This window comes from Magnolia sinica, chromosome 9 (assembly GCF_029962835.1).
Source record: "Magnolia sinica isolate HGM2019 chromosome 9, MsV1, whole genome shotgun sequence".
NCBI lineage: Eukaryota > Viridiplantae > Streptophyta > Magnoliopsida > Magnoliales > Magnoliaceae > Magnolia > Magnolia sinica.
The window spans coordinates 43,850,693-43,863,069 of NC_080581.1; the positions used below are offsets into that span (position 1 = coordinate 43,850,693).

At 41.5% G+C, this 12,377-nt stretch overlaps 1 non-coding gene across 1 annotated transcript; it reads right to left on the reverse strand.

Annotated features, from left to right (window-relative positions):
- Positions 1–730: 730 nt before the first annotated feature.
- On the reverse strand, positions 731–837 carry LOC131257238 (small nucleolar RNA R71). Its single transcript, XR_009177250.1, has one exon. It is a non-coding gene; the product is annotated as a small nucleolar RNA R71 (small nucleolar RNA).
- Positions 838–12,377: the final 11,540 nt, after the last annotated feature.

A 12,377-nucleotide genomic window follows, 5' to 3' on the forward strand; every position in this document is an offset into this window, starting at 1 on the left:
GTTTTAGAAATCGATTTCTTTTGTTTTGTTTTGCAGGATCTTAAATTAGGAACTTCCAAATTGGTAACTTCTTTCTAATTCTCTTCCTTTTTTTCCAGAATTATCATTTCCCTCTTTCCTTTCAGGTTTAGGTTAGAATCTGAAATTGAGGGCTGAGAGTATTTCATGCCCAAGTGGGTTTGTGACAACACTCGACGTCTTTTGAGTGAAGGAGGATTAGTTGAGGGGTTATCTATCCATCACAGAATTAGACACCACTCGAGATTCTTAGAATTAATTGAATTGAGGGCTGCCAATCAACTTGTTAATCAACTAAGAAGACAACCTCAGGTTGAGGAAGTCCAGGATGAGAATGAGGTGCATCAAGCACCCTGCCTCGTACTTTATGAGCTATTTACAAGCGGCGGGGGTGAGTATACCTTTATGCATGGTTTTTCCAGAAAATACGAGACACATGGATATCAAGCCAGGGGTGATCCAACTCCTTCCAAAATTTCAAGGGCTTAAATCTGAAAATCCATATCTATACTTGAAAGAGTTTGATGAAATCATAGCCACTCTATATTTTCCTAACGTGTCTGACGAAACGGTCAGGTTGAAACTCTTTCCTTTTTCTTTGAAAGAGAAAGCTAAGACGTGGTTACATTCATTACGTCCTTGATCTATTGGTAAATGGAATGACATGACAGGGGAGTTCATAAAGAAAATTTTCTCATACCATAAGATGAACACCCTTAGAAAGTCGATCATGAACTTTGCCCAAAAGGAAGATGAATCATTCTTCCAATGTTGGGAACAATTCAAGGATCTTGTCAATTCATGCCCACAACACGATTTTGAAACGTGGCGCATCACGAATTTCTTCTATGATGGACTGACATCTTCCATGAGCCAATTGGTCGAGACAATGTGTAATAGGGAATCAATGAATAAAAGTGTCGATGATGTGTGGGATTATTTTGACAATCTTGCTTAAAGCACACAATCATGGGACATCACCCCAAAATCAAGCACAGCGTCTATGCCAACTCAATCCAAGGAGGGGTGGAATGTACCTCTTAAAAGAGGACGATGATATCAATGCTAAAGTAGTTAATCTCACCAGAAAACTCGAGGCCATGGAATTAAAGAAGGATAAGGGTAAGGAAACTATTTACGGTATTTGTGCTTGCAACATTTACACAACTAAAAATTGCCCAACAATATCTGCTTTTCAAGAGGTATTGAATGAGCAATCTAATGCTATAAATAATTGCCAAAGACCTTTCAGTGGGCCCACCTCTAATATTTACAATCCTAACTGGAGAAATCATCCAAACTTTAGTTGGAGAAACGGACAAACTGCTACACCTTAAGGATTCCCTAATCAAATTCCAATTCAAGGGAAACCTTAGGAGGATCCGGTTTTAAAGCATCTTCAAAATCAAGAGCTTTTCAATCAGGGTATGCTATAAGTCTTTAAAGACCTCACAATGGCCATACAAGGACTTGAAACTAAAAGTGCAATTGGGAACAAGGGGAGCCTTTCGGCTCAACCTCTTCCCAATCGAAAACCGCAATATGAAGTTAATGACCCGAGCTCTTCAAATCAGTTGGAGCAAGCTAAATCTATCACCACTCTTAGAAGTGGGAAGACCATTGACAAAACTATTCTGGTTAGGGCTGAAAAGCATAAGGACCCGAAAGAGGACAACAATGATAAATCTAGTCATGCCCCACAAGAATTAGGACCGGAATCTCAAGGGAAGCCGATTGCTCCATTTCCCCAATGGTTGATTGCACTAAAATCTCTTTCTAACTCTAAGGACATTCTAAAGGTGTTGAAACAAGTGAATCTCAATATTCCTTTACTGGATGCGGTGAAACAAATACCTTCATATGAAAAATTTCTAAAAGACTTGTATACGACCAAAAGATGACAAAATATTCAAAAGAAAATCTTTCTAACTGAAAAAGTGAGTGTCATCCTAAAGCAAGATGTGCCACAAAAATACAAAGATCCCAATAGCCCAACCATTGCATGTGTAATTGGGAATTACCGCATTGAGCATGCACTTCTTGATTTAAGAGCAAGCGTAAATCTGATCTCATACTTGGTCTACGAATAACTGGGTCTAGGTGAATTAACACCCACCTGGACTACATTACAACTTATTGATCACTCAGTTCATATACCAAGAGGGATAATCGAGGATGTGTTGGTCCAAGTTGACATACTATCCGACCGATTTTATCATCCTGGATACTCAACCCATCATGGACAAGAGCACTCAAATTCCTGTCATTCTTGGTCGCCCATTCCTTGCCACATCAAATGCAATCATTAATTGTATGAATGGAGTCATGTGTTTGTCTTTTGGAAATATAATATTGGAGTTGAATATTTTTATCAATGCAGGAAAACAGTTAGAGGATGATGACAATTCCTACGACATTAACATGATTGACTCTTTTGTAGAAGATTGAACACTTTTAACCTTATCCTTTGACCCTCTCGAGACATGCCTGGGCCACTCCCATGATTTTGATAATGATATAATTAGAGAGATGGGGACCATGCTGGCTAATGTGTTGGTACTTGAAGTTAACCGGTGGAGGTCATAATTTAAAGAATTACCAAAAACTGATGTAGTGCCTCTACCATCTAACCTTAAGGCATCGAAGCTTGACCTAAAACATTTGCCCTCTAATTTGAAATATGTTTATTTAGATCAAGATGAGACATACCTAGTGGTGATTTCTTCCCACCTTGAGCAAGAATATGAGAGTATGATCATTTTTACTCTCATTGAGCATAAGGGAGCCCTTGGATGGTCCGTTGTGGACCTCAAGGAAATTAACCCTTCAATTTGTACTCACCGTATTTATCTAGAGGATAATGTGAAGACCTCTCAGCAACCATAACATAGATTGAATACAAACATGAAGGAAGTGGTTAAGGCCGAAGTTCTTAAGCTATTGGATATGGGTATCATATACCTAATATCCGATAGTTAATGGGTGAGTCCAGGTGGTTCCTAAGAAGTCCGGAATCACCATCATAGCCAATGCCAATAATGAACTCATGCTGACTAAAGTTACTACTGGTTGGAGAATATACATTGACTATAGGAAATTGAATACCATCACAAGGAAATACCACTTTCCTTTGCCCTTCATTGATGAAATTTTAGAAAGGCTAGATGGTCATTCCTATTACTGTTTCCTTGACGGATATTCAGGGTACAACCAGATAGAGATAGCCCTTGAAGATCAGGAAAAGACCATATTCACATGCCCCTTTGGCACCTTTACTTACCGAAGGATGTCATTCAGACTGTGTAATGCCCTCGCCACTTTTTAACGATGCATATTGAGTATTTTTTCTAACATGGTGGGGCAATATCTAGAGGTTTTCATGGACGACTTCTCTGTCTTGGGTCCATCTTTCAGCGATTACTTGGAAAATCTTAAATATGTACTGAAAAGATATGAAGAAAAGAATTCGGTACTCAATTAGGAGAAGTGTCATTTCATGGTTTGTAAGGGAATAGTCCTTAGACATATCATTTCATCCAATAGAATTGAGGTAGATAAAACTAAAATTAATCATATCTCTACCCTACCCCCACCCAAAAGTATACGAGACGTGCGATCCTTTTTAGGACACCATGGATTTTACAAAAGATTCATAAAGGACTTTAGTCACATCTCTCATCCTTTATGCATTCTACTTCAAAAGGATATTCCATATGAGTGGACTGAGCAGTGCTAAGAAGCTTTTGCTAAGCTCAAGGGTATGTTGACTACTACACCTATTTATAGCCACCCAATTGGAACATTCCTTTTGAACTTATGTGTGATGCATATGACTAGGCTATTGGGGCGGTGTTAGGCCAGAGAAAAGAAAAGAAGCCCTATGTTATTCATTATGCAAGTAAGATACTAAATTCGGCCCAAGTGAATTACTCTACTACGAAAAAAGAACTCTTGGCCGTAGTATTCGCTTTAAACAAATTTAGATCTTACTTGATCAGATCCAAGATCATTATCTACACCGATCATGCGGTGCTCAAGTATCTTCTTTCAAAGAATGATGCTAAGCCCTGCTTAATAAGATGGATCTTCCTACTTCAAGAATTTGATTTGGAAATAAAAGATAAAAAGAGAGTAGAAAACCTAGTGGCTGACCATCTTTAGAGACTTGACCTACCTGATTCCCTTGAGACAGCACCCATAGACGACATGTTCCCTGACAAGCAATTGTTTAAACACTCACCTTAGTTTACTGACATTGCTAATTATCTTGCCACAGGTTTCACGCCGACAAATTGGATTGCGTAAGATACGAAGAAATTTTTCGCCAAGGTATGCAAATTCTTCTAGGATGATTCTTATTTATTTAAATATTGCCCAGATCAGAATTTAAGGAGATTGGTGCCAGACAATGAACAACAAAGTGTCATCTCCTATTATCACACTTAGGCACATGATGGTCACTTTTCTCTCAAAAAGACCACATCCAAAATCCTACAGTGCGGCTTTTATTGGCCCACTATGTTAAAGGACACTCACGAGTTTTGCAAAGCTTGTGAATGTTGTCAAAAGTTGGGATCATTGTGAAAAGGCTGAGCTATGAGTCCTAGACTTGGGGGGGGGGGGGGGGTGATGAGTAGGACTATGCCAAATTAAAAAATTAACAGCAGAATTTAAACAAATATAAATAAAAGATAACAATTAAATAATCCACAATGCGGAAATGTAAAACAACCACAAGTGTACAAGTATTGAGAGGTTAATATAGATGTTGTTCTAAGGACAACCTTACATCGAAAACCAATAGTTTCTGGTAGGACAACCTGATTCCTACAACAGTCTGTGTATCAAAAACTCAAACTAATATAGAGGAATAAAGAAATAAATAGAAAAGGAAACAACTAAGCTATTACAACATTCCCACACTTGCATAAAAGAAATTACAACATTCTCCACAAATGCATAAAAGGAAATTACAACATCCACAAAATGAAATATTCAATCAATCACCACAAGATCAGAAATTATAGTGGTTCGCTTGTGTGTACACCAACAGTTTTAAAAAATAGCCACACAACTACTCCACTCCTAATATCCTCACACAGTGGATATTAGCTTTCACTATGAAAATAGGTTTTTCCAAGGTTCACCTAAAACCCTCACAATTGTGTCTTTCAAGTGGGCTTACACAATTCAAAAACCCCACACTCTGAGTTTTCTGGATCTCCTCAGAAAAACCAAAAGAAAGAGATTTTCTGGCATAATCTTAATGAAACTAAAAGAATGAATTTACAAAATAGTAAATTCTCCTTTAAATGCAGCCTGGAAGAACTAATTCGGAGTAGAAGTTCAACTTAGAAGTTCAATGTCCATACTCACTTATGAAATAGTTCTGGGTTCTAAATTAATTTTAGATTAAATCATATTGGGCTAGCTTGATTTGATTTTGATTTCAAGAAATGGGAATACTTCAATCCCTCTTTCAAATATAATTGGAATGCAGAATACAAAATTAAATACAAAAAACTAATTAAAGAGAATATGAAATGAGAACTAAATAGCTTAAGAATATCACTAACTTATCTCTCAAAGTGGTGTATTGATTTTGCTTCAATTGGATATCAAACTCTGAAATTCGTGCTCTATTTATAAGCGTAGAAATCGAACTCTCAACTGGTCCTGAGGTCTGCACGACTAGTCGAAGGACCAACTAACTTTTAAAAATTTGGGCGTGATAAGATGAGGTCGTTCCATGACTGGTCAAAGGGCCTGCTCGACCAGTCGAGTGGCCTCCACAACCGATCAAGTCCTGTCCATGACTGGTCATATGGAACGAAAATTAGTTACTCGACTTTGAGTCGAGTCTGCAGGACTGGTCAAGCACTGTTCACACGACTAGTCGAGTAGTCTCCAAGACTAGTCGAGGCAATAACAAAAAATCTCAAAAATAAGTAATAACCTTAGGACTAGTTAAGGATTTCTTGGAATAGTCGAGCCAGTGTTAGGACTAGTCGAACTTAGTTTAAGACTAGTCAAAAAACAAACTATGCACTTATAAAATGACCCAATTAAATTATGTATTCAAAATGACCTATCATATGGTCAATCTAGGGTCATTCATACCTTATACATAATGTATGAACATTGAAACTTCTTTTGCTTCAGTTGATAGTTGTACTTTGAAGTTCACGAAGCTTGAACTTGAGACTTTTGAAGCTTGAATATGACTAATATTGAAGCTTGAGATTGAGGTTCAAAGTAAAGAACTTTGTCTTGACTTGGACGAAGCTTTGAAAACTTGAACTATTGAAGCTTAAGAGATTGAATTCACAGTTGGTGTTGTACTTGAACATGAACATGTAATCTTGCATTTGAAGTTCTTGAAGTAAAGACCTTTGATCTTGTACATGAGATGCAATGTCTTGAATTTGTAGAAGCGCTACACAAGACACAGATTCCAAGAGGTTTTGGCACTACTTAAATTTGACAATCAAAGGAGCTAGAAAATATAGCACTTACAATCTCCCCCTTTATCAAATTTTTGACAAAACACACTTCATTTAAAATAAGCATAATATGCACAATAAAGAATCACGCATCAATTATCAGTATAAACTACTTACAACATGGTTAAAGAATCATGCACGAGTTATAAATAAATCGCATCTACTCCCCCAACCATACGCCCCCTTAGTTACTCCCCCTTAGAAAAATAATCGATGGTTACCTTTCCCACACAATCCATCCAAAATCCACAATCCTCAATCTACCACATGCTACATATCATAAGCATGATAAAATTCTTCCCCTTTTTGTCACAACATGACAAAGGAAGGAACCAATAAATGATAGAGGAAGTAGATAATTAAGGAAGAATAAAAAGAATAATGAGGAATAAATGAACAAGATAGACAAGATAGTAAATACGTAAACAAGTATTATTCAAGCATGATCAACCATGTTCTACCCAGAAAACAAAAGAAATCCAAATATCATAAAAGTTATTACAAACCAGATATTCAAAGACTAATCAGAACTCGAAGAAGGAGCAGGTATGGTAGGATCAAGTTAATGACCCTTGTTAAGGCACCTAAGATATTTACGCATATATTTGAATTACAAATCATGGGACACATTCATGTTTTCTACCTTTTCCTCAAGCGAGCGCAACCGTGCATCAAAGTTAGATGGCTGATAATCAAGATCATCTGGTGAATCGGATTCAATCTCATCAAAAATATCATCCATATTGATGTCATCTGGAGGTAAATCACCTTCTTCTTCATTTACGACATCAACTCCAATAACACCCACATTGACTTGGGTAGGGGCCAACTTCAAATTCATTTTGTTAATATTGGAGTTGTTGAATGGTCGGTGGTGAATGGGAGCTTCTCCTACAAGCATAGCCACTAAACTATGTGTGGTCAACACAGTCATAAGATACGCGAAGGGAATGTCACTGTGTCCTGGATGGAGATGGAACTGAATGATGCAATGACAAATCAAAGAAGGAAGGCATACAGATGTACCAGAGATGATGGAATGAAGAATACGGACCATGAATGTAGTGAGTTCGTTTTTGTTACCAAAACGAGGATAAACATTCGAAATGAATATCCTGCGAAGGACTCTGTATTTGGGTAATAAATACTTTGAGGCCAGCGCATTTCCAGCAGTATTCCGTTCCACATCTATATTGCATAACTCTCTAGTAAGCATTCGCTTCTCAGTTTCAGATGGTTTTGCTACTAGAGTGCTAATGGGAATACCGTCATCATTGACAAGTAAATCCATTAAGCCAGAGATAAGATGTTGATCTACATCAACTGGAACTTCTCTGGTTGAGATAGTGAATGTCAGATTTTCAGTAGAAAATCAGTAATACAAGCATACATAGCTTCGTAATGGAGCGGTATGCCGGTCCACCCCAATGCAGTATGTTATCCCATCCTACAGACTGAAGGAGAGGAAGGATATCAAACAGAGCTAAATGATCGACATTAACAGGTCCTTTGTAAGACTCGTATCATAGTCCGTACTATTCTATAGATTTCCATGAACCTCCCTGTCGAATTTCGGCGACCCGCGACCTATAATTGGCATTTGCACGCGATCCTGAGTCGTGTCCCGTATATCAGAGTCGGCTCAACCCGAGACTTATACCAGTGCAACCGCGCCATCGCCGCGATTCCGATGCCAAGTCTCGGGCGCTGAGGTGAGACCCGGGCCAGGAGAAGTGGGCCCGTGTTCAGTTCGAGGGAAACGCCGTGGCGTTGCAATCCCAAGAGAATGTCCTATCAATCGCATCAAGTGTCATGTACCCCATCCCATCATGTCAAGTACAACCACCCATCCCCAAGCAACCCCTAAAGTCAACACTCTCTCTCTCTCTCTCCACCCATCAAGTACACCTATCCATCACTCACATCTCTCACCTATCACCTCTCTCTCTCTCTCTCATTTCTCTCTCATTTCTCTCAAGCTCCATGAGAGCAACTCACGTCCAAGCTTCCATGGGAGAGTTTGTGGCCCACTTTCCTACCTCCCATCTCCACCATCCAATGATCATCTCGACCGTTGAAATCATCCACTTGGAACTCTAGATCACATCGGCGGAAGAAGGAGGAAGAGATCAAAGGTGGGTGTTGTTATCATTTAATTTTTTTATTTGAGGGCCCACATGTAGTGGGGCCCATCTTGATTTATGCATTATATCATGGAGGAGCTCATAGTGACAGAGATCCTCCCACCTTATCCGATCTCCCTCCCTTTTTCACTATCTCTCTCTCTCTCTTGTGATGAATGCGGCCCACTTGATCCATGTCATGCCTCCACGTGGGACCCACCAGACTTTTCAGACCGTCCATAGGACGTCGGGCCTGCTGTGATGGATACACGGCCCACCGTCCAGGCCGTGGATGGTGGTACCCTACTGTAATGTGTGTGTTTCACCATGCCGCCACCCACTTTCTGTCCATGTGGGACCCACCCCACACGTGTTGCACGTGTGGAGGTGGGGCCCCCATATGAATGTATTGTATATCCACGCTGTCCCCACGTAGACAGTGGATCCCAGCAACATGTGGCTGCTGGATGGTTGCCAGCAAGTTCGGTGGGCCTCCATCATGAGGTATGTATCATATCTACATTGTCCATCTACCTCCCTAGCTCATTTTATGGCCTGGGTGAGAAGATCCAGACATCAGGTGAACCACACAGCAGGGAATAGTAGAGATGATGACGCCCACGGCTGAAGCCCTTGTAGGCAGTACCCTGATGCATGTGTTTTACTCTAGACCGTCCATCCATTGGACGTGGACCCCACCATGACAGCATGTGGGGACCACCTTGCATGATGTATGCGTCACATCTAGACCACCCATCTAGCTTAGCCGGATCATGGGCCCACCTGATCCTGACTGTCCAGGGTCAAGCATCCAGCAGCAGTTGCTGCTGGACCGTTGAAGGGAAAACAAATATCAGCTTGCTTCTCAGCTGAGGTGGGCCACACGTGTGGACCCACCTCTTATACATGTGTTCTATACTGCCGTCCGTACAGGACGTGGCCTTCGACACGTGTGGGTGGGGCCACATTAATGTATTTGTTAGATCTGCACCGTCCAGCAGATCTGGATGGTGGCCACAACATGATGTATGGGTTTTACATACACCTTCCACCGTGTGGACCTACCCCATGCATGAGATTCATCTGGGCCGTCCATCTGTTGGACGGCCAGCAATAGAATGCTGTTGTACTAACTTTACAAGTTCTGTGAGCCCCACACCTGGACGTTGCTGTGATAACGTCACCATGTCACAGGGCCCTGAACATGAGATATATGTTATATCCTTACCGTCCACCCATTGGACGTGGAACCCATCATAGCAACGTGTGGGGCCCGCCTTGATTTCATGTGTTGTGATCCACACCGTCCATGCATGTGTGATCCACATGATGTATGGGTCTTATTCACGCCAACCATCCAGCGTCAAGGGCCTGGAAGCTGGAACAGGAAAAAAAAGAGATATATATATATATATATATTATATCATGTAATATTATATGATGGCCCCACATGGGACCCACCTTAAGTGCTTGTATCTTGTAATTATCACCGTCCATCATGACAGTGGCCTGTTGTAATGCATATGTGTGCATCCTCACCATCCAGACAGTTGGGGCGGTGGGACCACATGATATATGTATTATATCAACCGTTCATCCATGTGGGGCCACCGTGATATATGTGTTTCATTCACAACGTCCATCTGTTCTACACCCAACCCGTCCATCTGTTTTGACAATGTGGGATGCCTGCCATGATGTATTTACTTCATCCACACCATCCAAATCGTGTTAGACGGTGTTTGGACATGTTGATTTACATGTCCAATGTTTAGACAGTGCTGATTTACATGGACAATGTTTGTTGTGGGCTTTACCCCGGTGTATGCTGTACCCACGCTGCCCATCTAGTGGGGGCCCATTTGCTGCCTATGTGGGGCCCACTTGTTGTGTATTTGAGGGCCGCATCCTTGATATATTTGTGGCCCATCCATGAGGCCCTACCTTGAGGTATTTATGGCCCATCCATGGGGCACAATCGGATGTATTTGTGGCCCATTGATGCAGCCCAACTTATTGTGTATGAGGCCCATTAGTGCGGCCCATTGATGTGGCCCACTTGGCATATATGAGGCCCATATGATGAGGCCCATATGATGTACACGAGGCCCATTATGATGTGTATTAGGCCCTTATTGTGCGGCCCATTGTGACGTGTATTTGGCCCATGACGCGTGGTCCATTTGATGTATTCGAGACCCAGATACGCGGCCCATTTGACGCATACGAGACCCATGTGTAGGGCCCACCTATTGTGTATTTGAGGCCCATGGACGAGGCCCGATGTGATGTATGTGTGGGCATTACGTTGCGTATGAATCACTTATGTGGGCCACTCCTTAAGAGCAATGTTGGTTAGAACTCCACATTGATGGGCAATGATGGTTAGATGTCCTCATTGTGACCTTCCCTTAAGCCTTGTTAAGCCCATTCTTATCGATTTCGATTATCATGACTGATTGCCGATTCCGATCGACGTGACCGATTTGCGGATTCTGATTATCAATTGATCCGATTGTCGTGACGGATTTGCTGATTTTGATTATCGATCGATATGATTGTCGTGACCGATTTGCCGACTCTGATTATCGACCGATCCGATTATTGTGACCGATTTGCCGATTCTGATTAGCGATTGAGACTGATTATCGTGACCGATTTACCGATTCTGATTATCATCGATCCCGATTGTCGAGGTCGATTATATAGGCCGACTCCGATTGTTGAGATCGATTTCAAGTGTCGATTCCGATTGTTGAGACCTATATGATGTATATGCGAACCGTAGTTGAGGCCTACTGTGATGTATTCATGGCCCATGGGCAAGGCCCATTGTCGTGTATTCGTGGCCTATGAGCAAGGCCATTGTGATATGTATTAGGCCCATGATGTATGACGCATTTGATGTATTCGTGACCCATGTGTAGGGCTCACATGTCATGTATTTGAAGCCCATGAGTAGGGCCCACCTGTTGTATATATGTGGCCATTGAGTAAGGCCTCGTGTTGTATATTAGGCCTTTGTGTGTGGCCGTGGGCCCCTTATATGTTTGGCTCGATGTAGCCATTCCTTAGAGGCAATGTTGGTTAAATGTCCACATTGTATAGGTCGATTGTTGATGCCGGTTATTACTACCGATTTATGAGAATGTGACAGCATAGCATCATAATACATGCCCATACGCATCATCTGCATGTTTATCATGAGATGTGGTTGACCATTGCATACGTCATTGGGTAGGTTGTTATGAGACTCCCTGATAGGCGGAGGTTATACACATGAGCGCACGGTATGTGCAAGATTAATGCATGACTGGATTGTATGACTCATGCATCTTGCATTGTGTGTTGTGATTATTGTACGCCCTAGCGACATCAGGGCCATAGCCTCCACAGGTATTTCGTGGATGGCCAGATGGGACACCAGAAATCTGTTCTACATGGGGTGCTATAGATATCCCTGGGTGAAAGTCCCTTAACCCTCTTGGTTCTAGAGGTTGCTCCAATGTCTAAATCGAGTGGATGCATGAGCGCATGAGGGCCGTATACCGTTAAGCCGCATCTCCCACTATGTCGTGATCAGTTGGAAGGGGGTATGGCCTTACCTGCCCGAGAAGAGGGGGCAATGCTAGGCTGAGTCTGACCAGCTCGAGGAATGGGTTCGCTATTGATGAGCTGAGTCCGATATTGGCAGGCGGATAGTGAGATCTCTTCCACTCGCCTTGTTACGTGC